Source organism: Erithacus rubecula (genome assembly GCF_903797595.1).
Source record: "Erithacus rubecula genome assembly, contig: scaffold_90_arrow_ctg1, whole genome shotgun sequence".
Taxonomy (NCBI): Eukaryota; Metazoa; Chordata; class Aves; order Passeriformes; family Muscicapidae; genus Erithacus; species Erithacus rubecula.
This window is the reverse complement of record NW_027635424.1, coordinates 306,349-333,117: the sequence shown is the minus strand read 5'-3', so window position 1 is coordinate 333,117 and position 26,769 is coordinate 306,349. Positions and strand designations below refer to the sequence as shown.

The window sequence follows — 26,769 nt, the reverse complement described above, 5'->3', positions numbered from 1 at the left end:
CTTGCAAGGATACTGTTAATTATTTTGCTTTGCTTGTTTGAAAGACCTTGGGAGTGAGCCAAGATGTCTCTAATTGTTTTGCTTTGCTTGCCAAGATGCTGATAGTTATTTTCACTTTGCTTGCGTTAATCATCTATCGCCTTAAGTGTTAGTAAGGGTCAGTAAAACAAGGGTGAGGAAGACTACTCACCTTCATCCCTCAACCACCAGAAGGCAGAAGAAGACCCCCTAGCAACTGGAGGAGCGTGTGCGGAACTACTAGAGGGGGAGGCATGAAACCCGAGAAGCATGTGTAGAACTACTAGAGGAGGGGCATGGAACCCCGGAATCTGAACAACTTAAAAGGAGCGAGCTGAGAGGGGGGGCCGCGGCAGTTTCGGAGCTGGAGCTCCTCTGTTGCCCGCCGCTGTTGATTTTGCTTTTGCCTTCTGTAACTAATAAAACTTTTTAATTTTGATTTGATCCTTTATGGCCCATTGCGTTCATTTATAACAATTTGGTGCCGTGACTCAGATTGAGAATTCAGAGTAGGTTCCCCGCCTGCGGGGAGGTGCGCTCCACTGATTCATTTCAGTGGCCCCGGGACGGGGGCCCTATCCCAACCTCGACCGATGAACCCAAATTAAGAAAGCAAAAGCAAAGGTAAGAGGGCCCGGCTGACCCCTTAAATTTTGTGCACAAAGTCGGGACGAAGACACAGGACGCGTGAGTATAAAAGGGAATCCGTTCGGGCGGGGTCGGGATCCCGGAGTACGACGAATGGTGTGTGAGTGAGAGGGGGGCTGGCAGCCAGACTATCCAAGCGAGTGCGGACCCTTAGTGGTGCGGTTCCCATTGACCCGCGAGGGCGTGGGCCACGAAACAGGGGAAGCGAAAGTGATTTGTAGTGTGAGTGAAGGTACTGCAGAGGAATGGGACAGGGGAAGAGCAAGCCCCCTGCAGAAGTTAAGCTCCCACCCATACCCAGAGATAGTCCCCTGGGGTTTATATTAGAAAACTGGGACTATTTCCCTGGGACAGAGAATAAGGATAAAGCCAAGATGATACATTACTGTGTAGAGGTTTGGGGTGGGAAGGAAATTTTTAAAAATGTGTTCTGGCCAATTTTTGGATCAACAGAAAATTGGGTAAAACAAAAAAAAATTTTGGGGTCAACATGAAGAAGCCCCCTAACATAGAAGAGAGTGAATATGCAAGAATTTGGGTGGCCCGTCCTAAAGCTTTTATTTATAAACTAACTGAAAAACCAGAGGGCAGAAGGAAAAAAAAGAAGGCAAATAAAAGGGAGGAAAGCTTGATTGTCCCACCACCATTTGTGCCAGTTCCAAGTGCATCACCTCAAGCAGAAGACTTGGACTCAAACTCACCTAATTATCAGGGGCCAGTCACAAGAAGTAAAACAAGGAAAGAACAGGAAGACCAGGAAAATCTGTTCCCACTGAGAGAAATGCCCATGGGGGGACCTCAGGCTGGAATAGGATTTATATCTGTGCCCCTTAGTTCAGGAGATGTTAGGGAATTTAAGAAGGAAATGGGACATTTATTAAAGGACCCACTGGGAGTTGCTGAAAGAGTGGACCAATTTTTGGGCCCCAATATGTACACCTGGGAGGAATTACAGTTCATTCTGAACATTTTGTTCACTGCTGAAGAGAAAAATATGATTAGGAGAGAGGGGATGAGTATCTGGGATGCCCAACACGCTCAGAGTCCTGCAGCTAATATCAAATGGTCCATTCAAAATCCATCAGAATCCTGTGCATCGAGCACACATGCAGGAATTAAAGACAATCATAGTTTAGGGAATTAGGGAAGCAGTCCCGAGAGGCCAGCACATCAATAAAGCATTTAATCAGAGACAAAAGAGGGATGAAACTCCTACAGAGTGGTTAGAAAGGTTAAGAAAAAATTTCCAGCTTTACTCAGGGATGGATCCAGACGGCCAAATGGGACAGGCAGTGTTAAAGGTACATTTTGTGTCTAAATCTTGGGAGGATATAAGAAAGAAGATACAAAAATTAGAAGATTGGCAGGATAGAGGCTTAGATGAGTTATTAAGAGAGACTCAAAAAGTGTATATTCGGAGGGAAGAGGATAGCCACAAACGACAGGTTAAAATGATGGTTGCTGCGGTACGAGAAAGTAGGGAACAAGATCGGAGGGAGACACAGAAGCGGCCAGTAAGGGAGCATAGGGAGCCTAGGGAGAAATGTGACACCAAGGTGTGTTTTTATTGTGGAAAAAAGGGACATTTCAAGAAAGAGTGTAGGGTCAGGATTCGGGATGAGAAGGAGTTTGAGACAGATTAGAGGGGTCAGGGGCTCTATCTTTTGGGTACCCGGAAACATCATAAGGAGCCCTTGATAAAACTAAAGGTGGGTCCCCATGGCCAGGAGATAATTTTTCTGGTTGACACAGGAGCTGAAAGATCGACTATTCAGTTTTTGCCAAAAGGATGTAGTTTATCTAAAGAAACTGCCACGGTGGTAGGAGCAAAAAGAAAACCTTTTGAGGTGGGGGTTATTAAAAGGGTGACAGTTGAATCAGAATCAAAAATTGGATTGGGAGACTTTTTGTTAGCATCGGAATCTGAATATAATTTATTGGGAAGAGATATGATTATAGAACTAGGAATTAGGATAGAAGTAGCAGAGAATGAACTACGAATTAAACTCTGCTCTCTTAGGGTGGAAGATGAAGAAAAGATAAACCCCGAAGTATGGTATAACCCAGAAAATGTGGGACAGCTAAAAATAACCCCATTTTCAGTGATTATTAGAAATCCGGAGGTCCCAGTAAAAATAAAGCAATATCCCATATCCCCTGAGGGTCGACGGGGATTGAAACCTGAGGTAGATAGATTATTAAGCAAGGGGCTGCTAGAACCATGTATGTCACCCTTTAACACACCGATACTCCCTGTGCACAAATCAGATGGCACTTATCGGTTAGTACATGATTTAAGAGAAATCAATAAACGCACAGTGGCTCGATTCCCTGTGGTGGCAAATCCATATACACTCTTAAGTAAATTAGGGCTTAAAAATTTATGGTATAGTGTCATAGATTTAAAAGATGCCTTTTGGCCTGCCCTCTTGACGAGGCGAGCCGGGATTACTTTGCATTTGAATGGGAAGATCCTGATACAGGGAGGAGGCAACAATTGAGGTGGACAGTGTTACCCCAGGGGTTCACAGAATCTCCAAATCTGTTTGGACAAGCATTGGAACAAATTTTACAGGATTACCAAACAAGACCGGGAGTCAATTTGATCCAATATTTAGATGATTTACTCTTAGCAGGGGAACATGAAGAGGATGTAAGAAAAGAAAGTATAAAGATATTGAACTTTTTGGGGCTTAAGGGATTAAAGGTTTCTAAGACTAAACTTCAGTTTGTAGAAGAGGAGGTAAAATACTTGGGACACTATTTAAAGAAGGGGGAGAAGAGAATAGACCCTGAAAGAATCCAAGCAATTATGTCACTACCTATTCCAAAGAACATGAGACAAGTTTGTCAAATCTTAGGACTTACTGGGTATTGTAGACAGTGGATTGAGAATTATAGCAGTAAAGCTAGATTTCTTTACCAAAAAATTAACACAGGAAGGAATAATGAAATGGAGGCAGGAGGACATGGAGAAACTTCAGGAATTAAAAGAAAGTCTGGTCCATGCCTCGGTCTTAAGCCTCCCAGATTTAAGAAGACCTTTTTTCTTGTTTGTGAACATAGAAGAGGGTGTTGCATTTGGGGTACTTACCCAGGATTGGGCAGGGAAAAAGAAGCCCGTTGCTTACTTGTCAAAAATTTTAGATCCTCAGAGTAGAGGCTGGCCAACCTGTTTACAAATAGTGGCCGGATGTGCCTTACTGGTGGAAGAAGCTAGAAAAATTACTTTTAATGGGAATCTTAAAGTAATGTCCCCTCATAATATCTGGGGCGTATTACAGCAAAAAGCAGAAAAATGGATATCAGATGCCAGGCTTTTAAAGTATACAGGGATTCTGATAGAGGCACCCAATTTGATGTTAGAAACTAGTACACTACAGAACCCAGCTGCATTTTTATATGGGAAGCCAGAGCATGAATCTTTAGCCCATGACTGTATAGCTACAATAGAAGAACAGACTAAGATTAGACCGGATTTGGAGGAAGAAGAGTTGGAAAGTGGTGAAAAACTTTTTGTGGATGGATCCTCCAGGGTAATAGAAGGAAGGAGAAGATCAGGGTATGCAATAGTGCAGGGTCCGAACTTACAGGTGGTAGAATCGGGCACATTAGACAGATCGTGGTCTGCCCAAGCATGTGAATTATATGCAATATTAAGAGCCTTAAAACTTCTTGAAGGGAAGGAGGGGACAATATTTACTGACTCTAGATATGGATTCGGGGTAGTCCATACATTTGGAAAGTTATGGGAAGAAAGGGGTCTTATTAACTCACAGGGGAAGAATCTGATACACCAAAAACTTATAGTTGAAATATTAAAAGCTCTGAGAGGGCCAAAGAAGTTAGCAGTAGTTCATTTAAAGGGACACCAACGAGGAATAGATTTAAAAAGCAGGGGAAACAATGCTGCGGACCAGGAGGCAAAACGGGTAGCCCTGAAAGAGATGGTCCTAAAAGAAAAAGGGGGGCAAAAAGACGAGAATGGAGTCAATAACGATGAAGAGACTGATACAATTTTTACGAATGAGGAAAAAGGAAAACTTAGGAGAAGGGGGGTTAAAGAGGAATCAGGGAAGTGGATATTATCAGACAGCTGGGAAGTGTTACCAAAGGCAGTAGCTCAAAGGATACTGTATAAATTACATCAGAAAACTCATTGGGGAGCCCAGGGGCTGGTAGATCACTTTGCTGCCAAGTACATGAGCATCGGGCTCCACGATATAGCTAAACATATTACAAAGGGATGTCCTACCTGCTTGCGGGTAAATCGAAGCAACCTCAGAAAATTACCCCATGGGGGAAGGCCTTTAGCAAAACGACCCTTTGCAAATATTCAAGTGGATTTTACCGAATTGCCAAAGGTGGGGAGGATTAAATATCTTTTGGTAATAGTAGACCATCTTACCCATTATGTGGAAGCCTTCCCGACATCCAGAGAAACCGCACAGACAGTAGTAAAAGCTTTACTGGAAGAAATAGTTCCCAGATATGGTGTACCAGAAACAATTGACTCCGATAAGGGGCCACATTTTACTTAGAAGGTAACTCAAGAGTTAGCAGTAGCATTGGCAATAAGATGGGAACAGCATACTCCTTGGCACCCTCAAAGTTCAGGCCGAGTAGAAAGGATGAATGGAGAAATAAAGAAACAACTTACTAAATTGGTATTAGAAACAAAGTTATCATGTGTTAAGTGCATTCCCCCGACCTTGTTAAACATTCGGACTCAACCCCGAGCTGATTTAGGAATTTCCCCATTCGAAATGTTATATGGCATGCCCTATAGTCTGGAAAAGACACAGACAAATCCGAATGTTAATAAGCATTATGTTAACAAGTACTTAGTAATCTTAATGAAATTCAGGAAACAGTTTTGGGAAAAAGGAATCTTGGCTCAGAGACCACCTTTAGATCTTGTATTACACCAGGTTCAGCCCGGAGACTGGGTACTGGTTCGAAGTTGGAAGGAAAATCCAATAACACCTAAGTGGGAAGGACCTTACCAGGTGCTGCTTACAACTGACACAGCGGTGCGCACTGCAGAGAAAGGGTGGACTCATGCAAGTCAAATCAAAAGACCAATAGATCTGTCCAAGTTTACCAACAATCTTGAGTGGGAAGTGAAAGGCACACCTGGAGACTTGAAATTAACACTGAAAAAGAAGGTATAGCCTTGAGAGACTTTTTTACCCCTTTTTCTCCTTTCTCTAGGATATGAGACCTGTATCACATGGATGCTGAACTTTGGGACCCAAAATACTTTTCTTTCACAATAGAAAACAGAAAAACTGGAGCACCACTAGAGGGCAGGGAAAGCTTACTGGCTGCTGAAGTTAAAATCAAATGTAATGCTGAAAATTGTTGGGGAAATTGTAACCCATTTGTATGTTTTGTTTGTTTAGTTTGTAAAGAGTGGTGGACCCATTGCCGCAACGGTTACATCCCTAGTGGGGTGTGTTGCAATTGTTATTTGAGTCAAAGGAAACTCACTTCTCAAGTCCTAGACACCATAGTGGCTGCTGGTGGGCTTTCGGTGGGATCTGAAGAGTGGTGGAAAATCTTTTCAAAGGGAGTGAACCCTCAATTTTACTGTTATCACTCTAACGAACCTACCCCATTTGTAGCCAAAATTGTAGCTGCCCTGTGTAGACGGTGGGTACCTGAACTCAGCTGTTACACTCCTCTGATTAAAGCCCGTAAGTGGAGCAAGTACATAAAACGAATCAAAAAGCATGGGACAAGCACCCCTCCTGAAGAATACTCCTCCTGCCGAGAAGATGGAACCCCCCATAGCTCGTTGCAACCGAGTTGATGGGCGAGGCAGAGGAGGAAAATATTGTGGAGAGGGTTACCCAGGTGCAAAGAGGAGAACAGAGATCAAAGCCCAGGGCAAGAAAAATAGACACTGGAATAATCAAAAAAATCATTGGCAAATAAGTTGCGGACAATGGGAAAGCTGCTACCTCCAGTTAGGAATAATTTGTTTAATGGTTTTAGAAGGGGTGCATGCGAGTCACGAGCCCTTTAAATGGTCACTTATGAAATGGGAATGTCAGAGAGAAATTCAAACACAAATTACTTGGGGAAGTCCTAGGTTTAATATAACCTTGATGACCTGCTTGATAGTAGGGTTCTAGCCCCTATAGTGTATTCTACATGTGTCCATCATCCAATCCAGGAAGGTCATACTGTAATTACCCCGGATAATTTTACTGTGGATATTGGGGCTGTGAAACGATTTCCCTGGGATGGCCGGTCCAAATCCAAGATAAATACTTAAGAGTTGAAAGAGGTCCACATGGATGTAAAAAGCCCTGGACAGATCTGTCAGGGGGGGGTGATGTTTATCGGTACTTGCAAATGAGTCTATCTTAACATCACGCAGCCCCAAGACCCAGGATGGGTAATAGGAAAAATCTGGGGAGTTAGAATATGGAAACCTGGGAAAGACCAGGGAGGATATATTATTATAAAAAAGGAAATTGTACCCCATGCTTCTCAACCTGTTGGACCAAATCCTGCAATAATAGACTCAGAAACCACAATAATAAATCAGGGTGACTTAGACAGCATGACCCAAGAAAATTTCATGGAGGCCAACAATAAATCACAGTTAATAGGAACCACAGTCATGACACAATCAAGTAGAGGGGCCCTATGGAAAATTCTATAAGCCACCTTTAGGCTGTTGAATGACACATACCCCAATTTGACTAAGGTTATGCTGGTTATGCTACAGTATTAATCCACCCTTTTACGAAGCTTTAGGTTCTGTAGCAAAGTCTAGAAGGGTAAATGGGACCAATCCCTCCTTGTGCCTTTGGAAAAGGGGAAAAGAAAACACCCCAGGAGTGTCAATGGCTCAGGTAAAGGGGAAGGGGAGGTGTATAGGCAATATACCTCGAGATAAAGACCACCTCTGCGGGGTAAAAATGGCCATAACTGATTCCCACGAACCGGCCCAATGGTTAATCCCTGCTGCAAAGACCAAGTGGGTTTGTAACACATTAGGAGTAACCCCGTGTATATCAATATCTTTTTTCAATGAAACATCCGAATACTGCATTCAGGTCATGGTAATGCTCCGGATTGTATACTACCCAAAAGACTATGTGTATACTCATCAAATCCCTTCAAAGCATCACATAGAAAAACAAGAACCATTTACAGCCCTCACAGTTGCTGTATTACTGGGCATAGGAAGTGCTGGACTGGGGACAGGAGTGGCTTCCTTAGTGAACCAACAGCAAAGATTTAAAAATCTCAGAATGTCAGTAGATGAGGATTTAAGTAGAATAGAGAAGGCAATGGACAGTTTCGTAAAATCAGTAAGATCTCTTTCAGAAGTTGTATTACAGAATAGACGGGGATTAGACCTGCTGTTTTTACAGCAAGGGGGGCTGTGTGTGGCTTTGCGGGAGAAGTGTTGCACCTATGCGGACCACACTGGGATAGTAATTGACACTATGGCTGAGCTCCAGAAACAACTGGAGCAACGTAAAAAAGAAAGGGAGGCCCAACAAAGTTGGTATGAATCTTGGTTTAACTATTCTCCCTGGTTAACAACCTTGTTGTCTACCATAGCAGGACCATTAATTTTGCTAATCTTAGAACTCACCCTTGGCCCTTGCATTTTTAACAAAATCATTAGCATAGTAAAGAACAGGTTCGAAGCAGCTCACCTCATGTTAATACGAGCAAAATATGAAGCCTTAAATGGGGAAGAAACAGAAGACTATTTAGAATTAAGTAAGAAAGAATTACAAAGGCTTAGCGAACAAAAGTAATAATATAGAAAAAAGGGGGAGTTGTGATGAAAACCTTTTGTTCGCCTGATAGACCTTGAGAGGATTTGCAAGGACTTGGAGGCTGGGATATCGTTTTGCTGTTTTGCTTTACTTGCAAGGATGCTGTTAATTATTTTGCTTTGCTTGTTTGAAAGACCTTGGGAGTGAGCCAAGATGTCTCTAATTGTTTTGCTTTGCTTGCCAAGATGCTGATAGTTATTTTCACTTTGCTTGCGTTAATCATCTATCGCCTTAAGTGTTAGTAAGGGTCAGTAAAACAAGGGTGAGGAAGACTACTCACCTTCATCCCTCGACCACCAGAAGGCAGAAGAAGACCCCCTAGCAACTGAAGGAGCGTGTGCGGAACTACTGGGGGCGGGCATGAAACCCGAGGAGCATGTGTAGAACTACTAGAGGAGGGGCATGGAACTCCAGAATCTAAACAACTTAAAAGGAGCGAGCTGAGAGGGGGGGCCGCTACAGTTTCGAAGCTGGAGGCTCCCCTGTCGCTAGGTGCTGTTGATTTTGCTTTTGCCTTCTGTAACTAATAAATCTTTTTAATTTTGATTTGGTCCTTTATGGCCCATTGCGTTCATTTATAACACTGGGTATGGTCGTTGCAGGGTCTGGTGCGGGACAATTTCCCTGGGGCACCCTCCCAGGTTGTCCCAGAACAAAGACACAGCCCAGGCCCTGCTCTGCTGCTCCCTCAGGTCCAGCCCAGGAGCTCTGGCTGTGCCAGGACACAGCTGTGTGCTCCCTGCATACTGCCCCTCTGGCCCAGGCACTGGGCTTTGCTTTGCCAGGGCATTCCTGGAGCACGTTCCTGACAGTAGCTCTGGAGGAGAGCAAAGCCTTCCTGCCCTGACCTCAGGAGATGCCCTTTGCTGATGGAGCTGCTGTGCTGGAGCCCAGCTGTGTCCCAGCAGTGCCCATGGCCTGTCCCTGCCTGTGCTCACAGCATGGACATGCAGCAGGACAGTGACCAAGTTGCCAGAGAACTGCAGCCTTACAGCCACAGAAGGTTTGGGAAAGAGATGGTGGAGATGGGAAGAGCAGATGTGGGAAGAGCCAGGACCAGTGTCCCTGGCTGTGCTGCTGTGCTGGGAGTCTCTTCCCTCCACCTCTGCTCACAGGCACTGCCCCTGCAGAGACAGGGAAAGGCTGAGGAAGGATCCTGGACAGACAGGAGAGAGCATTCACTTGTTTTTATTTAAATGCATGGGAAGAGACCTCTTGCACGTCTTTGTCTTCTACAAAAAAGTAGATATTAATGTAGAAATGCAAAGAGTAATTTAGAGTATTTTGTATAAAACACAACATTAGAAAAAGCTACCAAAAGAAAAAAAAAATGGAGACAGATAAGAAAAAGAAAAAAAAAAAGAGACAGTAAAGAGTTATTTTCTAAAGACAGTGAAGAATAAAAGAGAGCATTTAATTCTTCTGAAAACACAGTCATCAATTTTCTCAGGGCAGGCTTGAGCTCCTGGTTCCTCAGGCTGTAGATGAGGGGGTTAAAGGCTGGAGGCACCATTGAATACAGAACTCACACTGCCAGATCCAGGGATGGGGATGAGATGGTGGGGTGCTTCATGTGAGCAAATACTGAAGTGCTGAGAAACAGGGAGACCACATCCAGGTGAGGCAGGCAGGTGGAAAAGGCTTTGTGCCGTCCCTGCTCAGAGGGGATCCTCAGCAAAGCCCTGAAGATCTGCACATAGGAAAAAAGAATGAACACAAAAACAACCAAATGCTAAGGATATAGTAAAAGCAGAAGCCCCAAGTTTCCTGAGGTTGGAGTGTGAGCAGGAGAGCTTAAGGATCTGGGGGATTTCACAGAAGAACTGGCCCAGGACATTGCCATGGCACAGGGGCAGGGAAAATGTATTGGCTGTGTGCAGCAGAGCATTGAGAAAGCCACTGGCCCAGGAAGCTGCTGCCATGTGGGTACAAGCTCTGCTGCCCAGGAGGGTCCCGTAGTGCAGGGGTTTGCAGATGGACACGTAGCGGTCGTAGCACATGATGGTCAGGAGAGAAAACTGCGCTGAAATGAAAAAGGCAAAGAAAAACACCTGTGCAGCACATCCAGCTTAAGACATGTTCCTGGTGTCCCAGAGGGAATTGTGCATGGCTTTGGGGACAGTGGTGCAGATGCAGCCCAGGTCAGTGAGGGCCAGGTTGAGCAGGAAGAAGAACATGGGGGTGTGCAGGTGGTGGCCGCAGTCTACGGTACTGATGATGAGGCCATTGCCCAGAAGGGCAGCCAGGGAGATGCCCAGGAAGAGGCAGAAGTACAGGAGTTGCAGCTGCCGTGTGTGTGCCAATGGCAGCAGGAGGAAGTTGCTCATGGAGCTGCTGTTGGACATTTGCTCTTTCTGGACATTCCACCCTGATGAAGGAGGAAAGACAGTGAAGTTTTTCAGAGAGTTTTTCCACAGAAAATCAAGGTCCTTCTCATTGACTCCTGTGACGAAACACTTCCCCCTTTTCTGTGTCTCAGAGACCTTTCTTCACCTTGCTCTCTGGAGCCCTGATTTCTGTTGGCCAATGTTGTGTAAGGAGCCAGACCCTGACCTGCAAGACACCTGGAAATCAGCCCTGACCCTTAGTCACTGCAGGGGAACAGGGACGGCAGGGGCCAATCCTGGTATTTGAACTTGGACATAGAATCTTCTGCTAAGGCAGAGGAGCTGCCTGGGTGAAGGGATGGGGATAAGAGTGGATAGAATGAGAGATTGTGCTGCACAGAGGGGAGAACAAAGTTCAGTGAGACAGGAGGACTGTCTGAGGCTCAGTGCAGACTAAGGAGAGCTGCTCTGTCCTTTCAACCAGTCCCAGCTGCCCTGGATTTGCACCATTCTGAGGTGCAGTCTTGTGTTACCCTGGAAAGCCAGAAGACCCTACTGAGATCAGAGGGATCCCTGACACACAAAGTGGCTCCTTCCTTTTCCTAAGGCAGGGAGAGTCAGCTCATTCCCAGCCTCCCAGCCTGCCCTGCCCAGAGCTCCCGGGGGACAGGGAGCTGGGACACCCCATTGCTGTGCTCAGTCTGCACAGGAGGAGCCCAAGGGCTGGGCCTGAGCCTGCAGCTGGAACTGTCATTCTCAGAGAGCCCATCAACAATGCCATGAGCACCTGAGCAAGGCAAGGAGAGAGAGAGCTGGCCCTGAGGAAAAGCCTTTCCCTGGCCAGCCCTGCACAGCCCCTCCCAGGCAGCACCAGGGCTAGACAGTGACCCTCAGGCCCTGGTCAGCAGGGAATGGCACATGGCAGGAGAGATGCCCTTCATGTCTGGTGCTGCTCTGCTGGCCCAGGAGGGCACTGAGGGACGTGAGTCCCAGGGCTGAGGGGTGTGCTGGCTGGGTGGGGACACCAGAGCTGGGCTGCTCAGGGCAGTGTTTGCACTGCAGGGCAAGTCTGGCAGGTGCCACATCTGCCCTGCAGCAAGGCTTCCCTCAGCACTGCTTCCCACCCTCCCTCCCTTCCTGCCCATGGCTCTGCTGCTGCAGCTGTCCGAGCCCAAGCTGTTCCTGTGGCCCTGGGCTCCTTCCCAGCCAGAACTGCCAGAGCCCAGCCCAGCCCCTAGGCCAGCTCTGCCCTGCAGCTGCTTGGTGATGCAGGGATTAAAGAACAGCTCCCCCAGGCCTGGGCACCGTGGAAAGGTGATGTTGGATGGATCTGGAGGCTGGGAAGGTGGAGGCACCTGCTGAGGGTCACAGGAAAACTCAGTGTGATGGTTGAAGAGCCTTGACCCCTGATCTACCCTGCACAGCTGAGTTTCCTTTTCCACCAAGCTGAGCCTGGGAAAAGTGGGAGAACATATTCAGGAAAGAAGAGACCCAAGCACAAAACCCCTTTCCTGAATGAGCTAGGAAATATCCCCTCAGAAGTTGCCTGAGCATGAGTAGGATCTCTGAGCAGCCCTGACCCACACAGCACCCTATGTAAAGCAGCAGGACCTGCCCTGGCAGGAGTCACTCCTTGCACCCACAGCACCCCTCTGCCATGCATGGGGAGCTCCCAGGCAGGCTGAGAACTGTCCCTGGCAGGTGGCACATGCCCTGGGCTGGCCATGAGCCATGAGGGCTGCAGGAGCTGCTCTGTAGGACAGCCCTGGGCAGCCCTGGCTGCAGCCCCAGCTTCAGCCCCTGCAGCCGTCCCTGGCACCAGGAGCCATCCTGCTGTCCTGCCTGTCCCTCTGACCGTGCCCAGGGCAACCCCGCTCTGCAGCACATCCTTCTCCTTTTCCTCTGCCACAGAGAAACTGGGAGAGTCCTCCTGACACAACTCCCAGGCTGTGGGCTGAGCTGGATCCAGGAGATCCCTCCAGGAGCACAGGGGACATTGCCCTGCACCCACAGACTCACCATGTCCAGAGCCGTGAATGTGTTTCCCCAAGTGAAGTCTCAGCTAAATTTCTTCCCAGTCCTGATTGCCTTTAGCTTGTCTGTGCCTGGCTTTTGTCCCCTCAGTGCCTGCAGGCAGTGCCCTCAGCCCTGCTGGGCTGGGAGAAGAGCTGCTCATCAGCCTAAATGTCTTTTTGAAGCTTTTCTTGGTTGAGCTTGGGAGCTGCGTCTGTGCCAGGAGCCCAGCTGAACTCTACAGCACAGACGAAGCACAAGAAATTTAATGACCCTCTCAGGGCTTTTTGGCTGTTTACATCAGACTCAGTCCCTCAGAGAGTGTTCAAAAAACTTCTCAAGAACTCAAAGTCAGATTGAAACTCCAAAGTTTCTTGAAGTTTTAATGGGTCCCACTGAGGGACACAACTGATAAAGTGTCCAAGGTTCCAGTTAGAACAGAACACTGATGGCAGTGATGTCTGGAGGGGACAAACAAGGGAAAGGTGTCTCTGATGCTGAGCAAACCTGGATGTGTTTCAAGATACAAAGGGCCAAGGGCTGAGCCCCAGCCCCTGGCAAGGTACATCCTGTCCCTCCCTCATTGCTCAGGGCTCTTCCTGGGCCACTGGGCTCTGGGGATGTGCAATGCCAAGGGCAGGACCATAGGGCGGCCCCTGCCAGGCTGCTGAGCAGGGACAAGGAGGCAATGAGGCCCCAGCACAGCAAGGATCACTTGTCCCCTGCTGGCCACAGGCCCAGGGCCAGCAGCCATGGTCCAAGTGCTGCAGCAGTTGGCTCTGGCAGGGCCTTTCATCTGCTGCCCATCCCTGTGCCCTGTGCAGCTCAGGTTGTGCTCCAGTGTCCATGCCCTGAGACTCTGTCCCTGCAGGCTGTCGTCATCCCCTTGCTGCCTCATCTTCCTGGCCCTTCTTTGCTGACAGCTCTGTGTCCTGCCTGCCTCTGCTTGGCCACACAAAGCCTTGGGCTGCTACAAACTCCTTCTGGAAGACATGTTGCACCCTAGCACTGCCCTGGGACAGAAATTCTATTTTCTTTTTTCCCAGTCTGGGCCTCCCCAATTGTACTTCACATTAATTTTCTTTTTCCACCTGTTCTCTGAGAAACTGATCCACCATCTCTGAAACTGCCCATCAATTCCTTCCAGGGCTCTCCTCTGCTGTCCTCAGGCTCCCCTTGTCTGAGCACTAAGTTTCTTTGTCCCTACAGAGTGCTCATATGTTTGATTCCATGGGCACCTGGATATGTACGACAGTTATTTTCTATAGGAATGAAACTACAGAACCCCAGGGTTTTTAAGGTGGATCAGTCAGTCACCAGAGGCCAAGGCAAGTCAGACCTGTGTGTCCTTGCAGCTTTTGTCTGAATGCAACCCTTGTATATTTGTGGAGTTCTGGAGGTGGAATTCCATTTCAGCCATGAGTGCTTGGACCAGAATGACAGCTCTTCTCCATGGGAAGGAAAGGGCAGAGCCCCAGTGTTTCAAAGGCTGATTGGAGGCAGCCTGGATGATGCCAAGGACAAGCCCCTATCTTTTTGTCTTTGTAGCTTTTGTCTGGGTGCAATCATTGAATAGACAGAATTTGGGAGGCCAAATCCTACTTTTGTCCATGGGTATCTGGACAAGAAGGACAGTTCTTTCCCATAGGAAGGAAAGTAGGGGGCCCAAGTGTTTTAAAGGGAGATGAGAGCTGGCCCTCAGGAAGGCAAAGGAACCTAGAAATTCCTGGCAGCTTTTGTCTAGGATCTATCCTTGGCTAAAAGGGATTTTGGAGGCAGATTCCCACTTTTGGCCATGGACTCTTGCACTTGAAAGATTTTTTTTTTTTCCATAGCAAGAAAAGCATGGCTCCAATGTGTTTTAAAGGCAGATGCAAGGTGGTCCCACAATACGCCAATGCCAGCAGGGCTGTCTGTCCTGGCAGGTTTCATACGGGAACAATCCTTGGCTATAATCAGATTTGGAGGTAGAATTGAAATTTCTGCCATGGGCACATGGAGGAGAAGGACAGTTCTTTCCCACAGGAAGGAAAGCATGGAAATCCTGAGGGTCAGGGGCAGATAAGAATCAAGCCTCAACATGCCAAGTTCAGCTGGACCAGTCAGGCAGCCCCCAGGAGGCCAAGTCAATCAGATCTGCTCCATGTTCCCTTGGATCCATGGATCTCCGCAGCATCACAATTGGCCCTTGGTTCCATGAGGCCCCAGAGTAACACAACAGATCTTTGTTTCTATGAGACCCAGCAATACCACAATGTTCTTATTGGCTCCACAGTGGCACAATGGCCCCTTGCTTCCATGAGGCCTTGCAGTGTCAAAATGGTTTCCCTGGTTCCATGGGACTGCACAATGACACAACAGCATCTTGGTTCCATGAGGTCGCAGAGTGTCCCAGTGGTATCCATGATTCCATAAAATCTTGCAGTGCCAGAATGGCCTCCTAGTTCTATTGGGCTCTGCAGGATCACCATGGGCCCTTGGTTCCACAAGGCCTGGCTGTCACAATGGCCCCTTGCTTCCATGGGGACCCAGAGTGTCCCAATGGCCCTTTGCTCCCATGAGACCTTGCAGTGTCACAGTGGCTGCCTTGGTTCCACAAGGCCCTGTGCTGTCTCAAGGGCTCCTTTGTTCCATGGAGACTCAGAGTGCCAGAATGGTCTCATTGCTTCCATGGGCCCTGTGATGTCACAATGGCCTCATTGTTTCCATGAGGCCCTGCAGTTCCACAGTGGCCCTTTGGTGTCCCAATGTGTAACAATGGTATCCTTGGTTCCACAGAGTCAGTCTCATGCAGCCCCACAGTGTCACTACGGTCCTCTTGATTCCATGAGGCCCTGCTGTGCTAAAATGACCCCTTGGTTATACAAGGCCCTGCAGTGTCACAATAGTCTCTTGGTTTCAGTGGGTCCTGAAGTGCCATAATTGTCTCCCTGGTTCCATGAGATCCCATAATGTCACAATGACTTTTGGTTCCATGACCTTTCATACTGCCAACAACAATCTCCTTGGTTCTGCAGTGTCACAATGGACCCTGGTTCAATGAGATTCTGTAGTTTAACATGGACATCTTGATTCCATGAGGTTGTGTAGTGTCACCACGGTCTCTTTTGTTCCACAAGGCCTTGCTGTGTCACATGGACCCTTGGTTCCATGAGGTTCCATACTGTCAACAATGATTTTCTTGATTCTGCGTGTCACAATGGATCCTAAGTTCTATGAGGTTCCTGGCCTCCCACTGCCTTTCAGAGACACTTGTAATACCTCACAGCCCCTCATAGATGTCACCACCACTCACAGCCCCCCATTGCCCATCACTGCCCCTCACAGCCTGTCACAGCCTCTCATGGCCCCTCATGGCCCCTCACAACCCCAGGCATGGGGATCCTCCCAAAAGGAGAAAGGGTTAGGTCCTGCTTGTTCCCCTTTTATTTTGGTCACTTCACAGCAATGAGTAAAGAAAGGCTGAAATGGAGACTTTCCCCAGCATTTCCCTCAGGGTTAATTGTGGGCTGAAGCTCTGTGCTGGTGCTGCACAAGTGTGAACATCCCTGCAGCCCCCAAGGCCTTTGCTGTCCCCCGTGTCCATTCCCTGTCCCCAGTCCCGCCCAAGGCCTTTGCTGTCCCCCATGTCCATTCCCTGTCCCTAGTCCCACCCAAGGCCTTTGCTGTCCCCTGTGTCCATTCCCTGTCCCTCGTGTCCATTCCTTGTCCCCCGTGTCCATTCCCTATCCCCAGTCCTGCCAGGCTCTGGCAGCAGCAGGAGCTGCAGCGCAGTGGGCACCGGCCCGGCCGGGGCTCCTGGGTAAGAGCAGCAGCAGCACCAGCCCCTTCCCACCTGCTCCTGCCTCACTCCCAAAGGCTTTTTCCAGGTGAATTGTGGAGCAAAGCAGCAATCACCCACACACAGCCCTGATTCCTCAGGGCCCCCCTGTGCTGCCCTGACCCAGCCTTCAGAGAAAGAAAGGGTGGGGTTCCAGTGCTGCTTTCAGCCCTGTTTTACTCACCCTGAGGTGACAGCAGGAGGCTTTTGTTGCCTTTGCCTTGGGAGTAGTAGATCATGGCTGCTCTTGCCCCTCTTCTGCTTGCCACTTGAATTTTATCTGTAAAACTGCAATTGCCTTTTTTGATCAGTGCTATCCAGAGTACTTTCATGAGGGAGAACTCGGCCTTTTTGTTGCAGGCATCACAATTTGCACATCTTGTAATGCTCACAAGTCCCTGAGCACAAAGTTGAGGAGATCTAAAACTACACAGGCCGCATTTGCAGTGCTCAAACACAGCCCTGTTTCTGGTGCTGCTGAAATAGATTCCGTTTCCAGAGGCCATTACTGAAATTGCCTCTGGACTCTCAAATAAAATGAAAAAATCCACCAGGACAAAGAGAAACCAGAACTTGTCTCCTCGCTTCATTGTTCCTTCCGAGCAGCAGCAGAAAATGGAGATTCCCAGAGGTATTTCCAACTGCTGCTGGTCCCAGTGGGAGCCCAGCCTGCTGCCCAGCCCCAGCAGGATCCTGAGCCCAGCCTGGGGCAGCTCTTGCAGTGTTGAGAGCTCAGTGCACGCAGGGCTGGGCCCAGAGCCCCAGGCACGGCCGCCCATTGCGGGGCAGCGGTGCAGGTGGAATGTCCTGCCTCCCAAACCTCCTGCTCCTGCCACACAGCACCCAGCCTTCTCCCCTGCTCCTCCTCTCCCAGCATGTCACAAATTCCAGCTCAGATGAGGCTTCCCCAGAGAGGGCTCAGCCTGAGTGTCCCTGCAGAGGAAAAGGGCATCTTTCAGGCAGTTCCACAAGTTCACGGTTCTCATTTCATGGGGAATCTGGGATGAAAATAGCATTGCTAAAAAGGACAAAAGCAGAGGGAATGAACTGGAAATTATTAGGGCAAAAATGACTCTTCTTACAGACAAAGTTCATTCCCTGCATATGTCCAAGGAACTGATGGTACTTTTGATTTTTACCAGTGCAAGAGATGTAGAATCATCTAAACTGAGCACAGAAACAAACTCCCTCTGTTGGACCATTTTCGTGTTCTAGATCACTTTCAAGATGTCCATGGGGTTGTTGGAATTCTCCACAATTCTCCACTTCTGGCTGCAGGCTGTGGAGATTCTTTCTCTGCATTCAGTCAAGGTTGGATTCCCTAACAATTCCTGGCACCACCTCCCATTTTCTTAGGTTAGAACAGTAACTGAAAACTTTACCCAAGGCACAACTACCCAGCCCACAAGAAAAAGAAAGAACATGTTGGAAAGTTTTGCAAATGTTTGTCCTGCTTTGCTGCAAGACTTGTGCTACATGTACAGCAGGGAAAGCCAAGAGAAGCTGCACCTTGGTGGCACTTGGTGGCACATCTTGTGACAGAAGCTGCACCTCGTTCTCCAGGAAAGACTCTTGGAAAGAGCAAACAGAACTGTGGAGAAGATTCTAGGAAAACAAAAACTGCTTTTAAGAAATTAAATAAAAATTGAAAGAAACAATCCAAGATCTTTTTTCTATTTATTTCTATGCTCCCCTTTTCATCATTGCACTACTTCTCCATCTCATTAATTCCAAATGGATCTCACCTCTAATATCTATGACTTGTCAAGTTTTAGACACTACAAAAACCCATGATCGACACAGAGTGTGCCTTCTCCCGTTTTTCTTGGAAAGCAGTGCTGTAACACAAACACAGTGCTTGGGTCAGGTATAAATTCTGCATTCAGGGGATGTGTTCAGATACTGTTTGAATCTCAGCATGGAAAATGTGCTGCAGCAGCCAAGGGGATTCCTCTGCCACTTTCAGGAGTCAAGACTCTGGATCTCAACTCAGCACAGCAGAGTTCCTGTGTTTGGACAGGAGCTCCGTCAGCTCCTTGCTCTGCAAGGCTGAGGCTTTTCCCCATTGCTGGGCACAGGCTGGTGGAGCAGCGCTGCTGTACACGGGGACACACAGAGCGACCAGGAGCAGCTGCCTTTGTTCACTGGGAGCTCCAAGGCCTAAACTCTGAGCAGACAGGGCTGGAAGAGACTCACAGGCTCCCTGTTTGCTGTGCTGCCCCACTTGTGCCTGGCGCAGCTCTGTGTGGGGCAGAGGGAGAAAAAGGGACAGTTCCCTCCCAGACCAAGCCCAGGGACCCCTCAAGACCCAGGGCTTGGGGCACTGTCAGAACGCACTGCTTCAGCCACCACTTCTGCTGGCACTAACAGCAACACCCAAACTGTGGCTGATCCTGAGGGAGCCCGAGCAGTGCCTGGATCTAATCCCTGACTCTGGGGCAGGGCTGGACAAATGACCCCCACACCAGCAGCAGCAGCAGCAGCAGCAGCAGCACATGGACCAGACTTTCAGCACAGCCCCTGCCACTCTTCCCTCCCAGTGGTGTCACAGCAGTCTGGGGCACCTGGGAGCCACCTGTGCCAGCAGGGACTTGAGATGGCAGCCCTGGGCTCCTGGAGGTTGTGCAGGGAACAGAGGTGGGGACTCCCTGTCCATGTGCAGCTTCCAGATGGAAAAGGCTGCTGTGAGCAGCCAGCTCCAAGGCCACAGAAAGGAGGGGCTGGAGCCCTTAATCTGTGCCTGTTCCACAGTCCTGGGCAGCAGCCCCCGAGCACAGGGGGAACGGAGGGCACAGCAAGAGGGGCAAAACCAGTCAAGGTCAGGGACTGGGAAAAGCCAGAGCTGGGAGCAGGAACAGCTGCTTCATTGCACTCTTGGAGAAAGTTCTTGGCTGGTTGAAAATGCTTACAGGCATCAAAGGCAGAGAGGAGACCAGACAAAACAATGCTCCTGTTTTCACAGCTGCCCCTCACAGTGTCCCATAAGGAATTGGATGAACTGTATTCTTCTCTCTGAGTCATCTTGTTCAGTATGAGCAGTTTAGCACCAGGAGAAAAAGGAGCTGAAGCTTTAGGCCACAAGAGCTGAGCAAGGGGAAACTTTTTGACCAAAGTAATGCTGCCAACATGGACCTAGCTGAATCCAGCAGATAACATCCTGAATCCTTTATTTTGGAAAAGACTTCTGAGCACTTCAAACCCAGGTGTTCACCCAGCACTGACAAGCCCAGCACTAAAGCATATCCCTGAAGGGCCAAGGCCTGGATAACAGACCCTGAGCCAAAGTGACCTCTGCATGAATCTTCCAAACAAAGGTTATCTTTGTATGCACTCATTAAAGAAATGCTGTCATTAGTACTGTGATAGATGCATTTATATTAGTAAAACATATATTGACCTTTCTGTATTTAGAAATAGGACAAGGCCATGAAATCCAACATCTGGCCTTTTTTGGGGGTGTATGGTCAAAGTCAGCCCCCTTGGTTACTCCTTGAGCCCTAGTCAGGCTTTGGGAGTGACCCAAGAGCAGAATGAATCCAGCTGTTCCTGCAGTAGCAGTGCTGTCAGTTTGTTTATTCAGCACTGTCAGAGCTGGGGCCTCTCACAGCGGGTTGCAAGCCTCACCTGTGGCTGGAGGCACCTGCAGGAATTCCCAGTGTCTGTGAGTGGCTCTGCAGTCCTTGGCTGTGACAGCTTCCCCCAGCTGATGTGTGCACCTGGGTGATAACAAAGTCTGAGGGGAACTGCTTCTGTCTGTTTCTTAATCACTGCAGCAATCTTTGGTAGTGATGGTTGGGTGCATTGTTGAGCTTCTTCGTTTGGAATCATTTGCTGCTCTGAACTACAGTAAATGACACTGATTCCCGACCTTGATGTCTGTGTCTCTGCTGCTGACCCTGCCCACTGGTAAAACGAAGTTGGTGTTGTCTGGCTAGATCACCACAAAATGTTGCTTTTTTAAATGAAAATGTTAGAAATCAATCCTGTCCTAAATTCCCAGGTTTAGGGATAACCTTCCCTAGAGTTTTCTGGCTCTGGAGTGGGCTGAGGTCAGATTAATGTGGGAGCAATTTGAAAGTCAACTGAAAGATGCTGAACCATTTGATGTATATGAATAGGTAAAAATGAAAAGAACTTGTGTGTTTGGGAAGATGAGGATGAATTTTGTTAACAGCATCCCAGAAACAGTACCAACAGAGGAAATGATTGCTGTCAAAATGCTCCCATGTGTAAAGACAGAAAAGGTTTTAAATATTGAACTTGGATTAATTTGTGCAAATGAAAAGAGTAATGATATAATAAATAATTATATGCACATATATATATTATAGAGTAAAATATTTATGTATATACTTTCCCATATATATAATCACATTGTAAAATAATGCTCCAAATACTAATTTTTGAGCTTTGGCTGCTTAGGGATGTAACACTAATTACTCTGCAGGAAATGACTGGCCAGGACCAAAAAATCACTGGTGAACTCTGTGACATTGTATACAATGAATGAAAGAGGAAGGGATGAAATTGGCAATTTTTATAGTGTTTGCTGACACTAGGACGTGGAATGCCTTCTCTTTTCCTGCAAAAATTAAAACGAGACTGTTGGGTTTTTCATTCACCAGACCACCCACAAACTGCAGCATTGATTGAACAGATGCAAAGGTTGTTAAAAGAGCAGCTGGAAAAAAAGTAAGAGATGGGAACGTGTCACAATGAATATCCCATCTCACAGATGTGCTCCATATCATTAACAATGGGAACGCAGGGTAATGGAAAACCCCTGAATGTGCATGGCTGAACCCAATTTGAAAACACAGCCATGGACAATGACACTTGGACTGCCTGGGAAATTATTCTGGGTGTCATGGCCCCTGACAGGCTGCTGGGCTGGACCTTCATGCATTAGAATTAGTTAGGATAAATCAGAAGCAAATGAGAGCTATCAATACCAGAATAGGAACTCAGATTCCTCCAGGACAAATCGGTTTGATAGATGGTCACTCCAGCTTGGGCTTGAAGTGTTCATGTCTTGAGGGGAGTAATTGGTTCAGATTGCCAAAGAGAAATTAAAGTAAATCTGTTACAAAATAGAAAACAATTGGATTATTCAACCAGATGGCAGGGTAGCACAACTATTGATATTTCAGTTTTTAAAACAACTGTGAGAAAAGGGCATCCACCTTAAATCACTGCTGTTCATGGAATTAAGGGTTTTGGATGAACTAGTCCTAACAATGGAGCCAGAGTGTGGGTGCAGAGGCCAAATGACCCTCCCAGGCAAACTGAAGGAACAGCTGTGGGGAAAGACAACACTGTTTGAATCCTGAACCCTGGGTGAGAAAGATGGGAATATGTCCCTGCAGCCAAGTGTTCTGTGCCAGAACAAGTGGATGTTATGGGATATTGTTTTGCAGATCCTGTAGCACCAAATCTCCCTGTTTGTCCCAACAGCTCTGTTATGGGTTATGTTTTGACTAGCTCCTCTCCCTACCCCCCACCATGGAGCTGCCGGCCCCTCCCCCGGGCTGTTTTATCTAGCCGGGTGTTTTTTCAGCTTTTGGGGCTTTTTGCCTCTGCTTTCGCTGCTCGCTGCTGCTGCTTTGGCTGCTGCTTCTGCTGAGCCCCCTTGCCCCCCTCCCCTCCGCTGCTTCAGCTGCTTTTCCCCCCCTGGCTGCCTAAACTGCCCCTCTCCCGTTCCCCCCCCCCCATCCCTAAGATTTGCACCGGCTCCAGAGGATACAGATCTGAACTTCGGAGACCACCTCTGGAAGTCTGCCAAAGAAGCTCTGCTGCCCTTCCCGGCGAAGATCTGCCGAGTTCATCTCAATCTGGGTCTGTGCTGGGAAGTGTTTCTTTTGTATTTTGTTAATAAAAAAGTTTTTTCCACTTTCCCCTGAAGAAAATTCTTTCCGAGCTTGGTGAAGGAAGGAATTGTAAGGGGGGGAGGGGACCCTTTGGAGGTCTTTTTCCTAAAATTTGTCCCAAACTTGGACAAATTATTTTGGTGGCCCGTATGGGGAAACCAGAAAAGTGGAAAAAAACTTTATTCTAATAATATTTTGTTTTCAACTGTTGGTATTGGTATGTCTATTGAATCCAGAATGTCTTTTGTTGTGGGAGCCTGCCTGTATGGGTGGTTATTAAGTTTCTTTGAAGTGTTAATACCGTTGTGGTCGTTGGGCTTGTTTACTTATCCAGAGATAGCTCCGGTGTTCTCTTTAATACGAAGTTTTTGTATTAAAGGGGTATTAACCAAAATACTCATCGGGCTAGGCTTGGTGATAATGGCATACCGGAGATTTATAAGAATGTTAGAATCGGCTTCAGGAATATATAAATCATGGCTTGTGTTATTTCTTAGAGGAGAAGCAGGAAAAGAGGATTTTCTGCCTTTATTTCCTTTCCTCTCCTCTGAATTAGTTACATCTGTATTAGAAAATATTCAGACCTCCCTGAATATTAAGGACATTATCTTTTTGGCAGTTAATTTGTTAAGTCTTTGTTGCACCATTTGCAGTTTATACAAAATTAAGGCTGAGATTTCTAAAGGGGCTGGGAGGACCCCTGATTTGGGAGTCAAGCTGGGCAGGAGGAATCTTGAGTGGAATGGCAAATGGGAGAAAATGGGCCAGATTTTAAAGGAGTTTTCTGACCCCATAATTTGGGAATTCCCATCAGAACAGATTCAAAATCCGATTGAGGTTGCAAGGTACTTAAAGGGGAAGTGTCAGGATGGTTCTAAAGAGAAAAGGATTATTGCAGTGAGCTGGGCCCTGGCACATGCATATCGTACCCTGCTAGGCACGATAGAGCAGGAGACAGAGGAGATGGAACAGGGAGATAAATTATCCCCTATCCCAGTGACTCAAGTTGCAGCCAACCCCCTAGGCCGAAACCCAGCAGCTAAACTGGAGAACAAGCCCCAACCAATGGCTGTGGCTACTAGTACGAGAAGTGGGAAATGCACCAAGAAGACTGATAGGCTAGTGGAAGATGATGATGATGATGATGCTGGAGAGGGACCTTCAACACCTCCTGATGTAAAATCAGGAGTTAAAACAACTAATGGAAGAGCAGAGACTAATAATGAATCACTTTCCCTGAAGGATCTTCGTGGTTTAAGAAAAGATTACACCCGGAGACCTGATGAATCTATTATTAGCTGGCTGGTTCGTCTCTGGGATGCAGCAGGGGAGGCCACGGTTTTGGATGGCTCTAAAGCGAGACATTTGGGGTCTCTGTCTCATGATCCTGTTATCGACCAAGGTGTGATGAGGGGAGCTAACCCTCAAAGCCTCTGGGCACGGGTCCTGGATAGCGTGGCACAAAGATATCTGTGTGCAGATGACTTATATGTGCAGCAGACCCGATGGAAAACCATAGAGCAGGGAGTTCAACGCTTCAGGGAAATGGCAGTAAAGGAAATAATTTTTTCGGATGACGTAACAACTAGAAATCCAGACCTGGTACCATGCACACCGGTGATGTGGAGAAAACTTGTGCGGCTTGGGCCACCTGAGTATGCGTCTGCCCTAGCGATAATGAAGAGAGATGAGGTGTATGAGACAGTACTCGATATGGCAAAGAAGCTTCGTGCATATGCGGATGCAGTACATGGCCCGACTCATGCTAGAATTGCAGCTGTGGAAACACGCTTGCGAGACTTAGAAGATAAAATAGAGAAAAATCATCGGAAACTCAGGGAGGCTATAAAGGAGGACCTCTTCCAAATTTCAGCTGTACAGATTAGAAACCCTGGTACCCAACGCAGACGTTCCCCCAGTTGGGAGAGGAGGTACACTCCCCGAGCTGAATTGTGGTTTTTCTTGAAGGATTCTGGAGAGAACATGAGAAGATGGGATGGGAAGCCTACGGCTGCTCTGGCAAAATGAGTGCGGGATTTGAAGGAAGGAAAGATTGAACGAGGAAGTTCCACCAGAAGGAAAGCCGCTCCTGTCTCTCGCAGCCAAAGTGCTGAACGTGATACTGATAATGAAATGTCTGACCCTCTTGAGGGAACTTCTAAGATGTATGCCCCAGAAAAGAAGGAGAAACAGGCTTAGAGGGGCCCTGCCTCTAGCCAGGGTGAGGCGAGGGAAAATCGTGTTTTTTGGACTGTGTGGATTCGATGGCCTGGCACTTCGAAACCACGGAAATATAAAGCTTTAGTGGATACAGGTGCACAGTGTACGATACTTCCATCAAGACACATGGGAGCAGAATCTGTTTCAATTGCTGGTGTGACAGGTGGATCGCAGGACTTCACCCTGGTGGAAGCGGAAGTAAGTTTAACTGGAAAGGATTGGAAGAAACATCTTATTGTGACTGGTCCAGAGGCCCCATATATTTTGGGCATAGATTACCTTCGGAGTGGGTATTTTAAGGACCCAAAAGGAATAAGATGGGCAATTGGAATAGCAACTGTGATGGCAGAGCATATTCGACAATTGAACACCTTGCCTGGACTATCTGAGAATCCAATTACAGTAGGACTTCTGCAGGGAGAAGAACAACGAGTACCAATTGCCACTTCAATAGTGCACCGCCAGCAGTACAGAACAACTCGAGATGCTGTGATTCCTATTCATAAGATGATCCGAGAGCTGGAGAGCCAAGGGGTGGTCAGTAAAACCCACTCACCCTTCAACAGCCCCATTTGGCCTGTGCGTAAATCTGATGGGGAATGGAGACTGACTGTGGACTATCGGGCATTGAATGAAGTGACTCTACCGCTGAGCGCTGCCGTGCCGGATATGCTGGAACTCCAGTACGAGCTGGAGTCCAAGGCAGCAAGGTGGTATGCCACCATTGACATAGCAAATGCATTTTTCTCCATTCCTTTGGCATCAGAGTGCAGGCCTCAGTTTGCTTTCACCTGGAGGGGCGTGCAGTAGACCTGGAACCGAATACTCCAGGGGTGGAAGCACTGTCCAACCATCTGTCATGGACTGATCCAGACTGCACTGGAAAAGGGTGAAGCTCCGGAACATCTACAATATATTGATGATATCATTGTATGGGGAAACACAGCAGCAGAAGTGTTTGAGAAAGGAGAAAAAATTATTCAAATTCTCCTGGAAGCCGGCTTCGCCATCAAGAAGAGTAAAGTTAAGGGACCTGCACGGGATATCCAATTCCTGGGAGTGAAGTGGCAAGATGGACGGCGTCAGATTCCTACTGATGTTATTAACAAGATTACAGCTATGTCCCCACCTACTAACGAGAAGGAGACACAAGCTTTTCTAGGTGCCATCGGTTTTTGGAGAATGCACATTCCTGAGTACAGCCAGATTGTGAGCCCTCTTTACCTTATTACCCGCAAGAAGAATGATTTCCACTGGGGCTCTGAACAGCAGCAAGCCTTTGCTCAGATTAAACAGGAGATTGCCCATGCAGTAGCCCTTGGCCCAGTTAGGAGGGGACCATATGTGAAGAACATACTTTACTCAGCAGCTAGGAGCCATGGTTTGTCTTGGAGCCTGTGGCAGAAGGTGCCTGGTGAGACCCGAGGCTGACCCCTGGGATTCTGGAGCAGAAGCTACAGAGGGTCCGAAGCCAACTACACTCCCACAGAGAAGGAAATCTTGGCTACCTATGAAGGAGTTCAAGCTGCTTCAGAGGTGATCGGCACAGAAGCACAACTTCTCCTGGCACCTCGACTGCCAGTGCTGGGGTGGATGTTTAAAGGAAAGGTTCCCTCTACTCACCACGCCACCGATGCCACATGGAGCAAGTGGATTGCCCTCATCACCCAGCGCGCCCGCATTGGTAACCCGAGTCGCCCTGGGATTTTGGAGATAATCACGAACTGGCCAGAAGGTGAAGATTTTGGTCTCGCTGATGAGGAGGAGCAGAAGCAAGTGACCCGGGCTGAAGAAGCTCCACTGTACAACCAGCTGCCAGCAGATGAAACACGCTACGCCCTTTTCACCGACGGTTCCTGCCGCATTGTGGGGATGAACCGGAAGTGGAAAGTTGCCGTATGGAGCCCCACACGACAGGTTGCACAAGCTACCGAAGGAGAAGGTGGATCGAGTCAACTTGCGGAACTCAAAGCTGTTCAGCTTGCCTTGGACATTGCTGAGAGAGAGAAATGGCCAAAGCTCTACCTTTACACTGATTCGTGGAT

General features: G+C 47.7%; 1 long non-coding RNA gene and 1 pseudogene across 2 annotated transcripts in view; one reads left to right on the top strand and one right to left on the bottom strand.

The window, feature by feature from the left end:
- Nucleotides 1–647: 647 nt before the first annotated feature.
- Nucleotides 648–26,769, top strand: part of LOC306816846 — a 271,975-nt gene continuing 245,853 nt past the window's right edge. The window contains exons 1-2 of the long non-coding RNA XR_013777791.1: nucleotides 648–705; nucleotides 5,598–5,699. This is a non-coding gene — a long non-coding RNA (uncharacterized lncRNA). The remainder of the gene's footprint in view (nucleotides 706–5,597; nucleotides 5,700–26,769) is intronic.
- Nucleotides 7,095–10,822, bottom strand: LOC306816823 (olfactory receptor 14J1-like; annotated as a pseudogene). The gene is made up of 2 exons: nucleotides 9,910–10,822; nucleotides 7,095–7,109 (listed from the first exon to the last, which is right to left on the bottom strand). The product of its transcript is annotated as an olfactory receptor 14J1-like (transcript).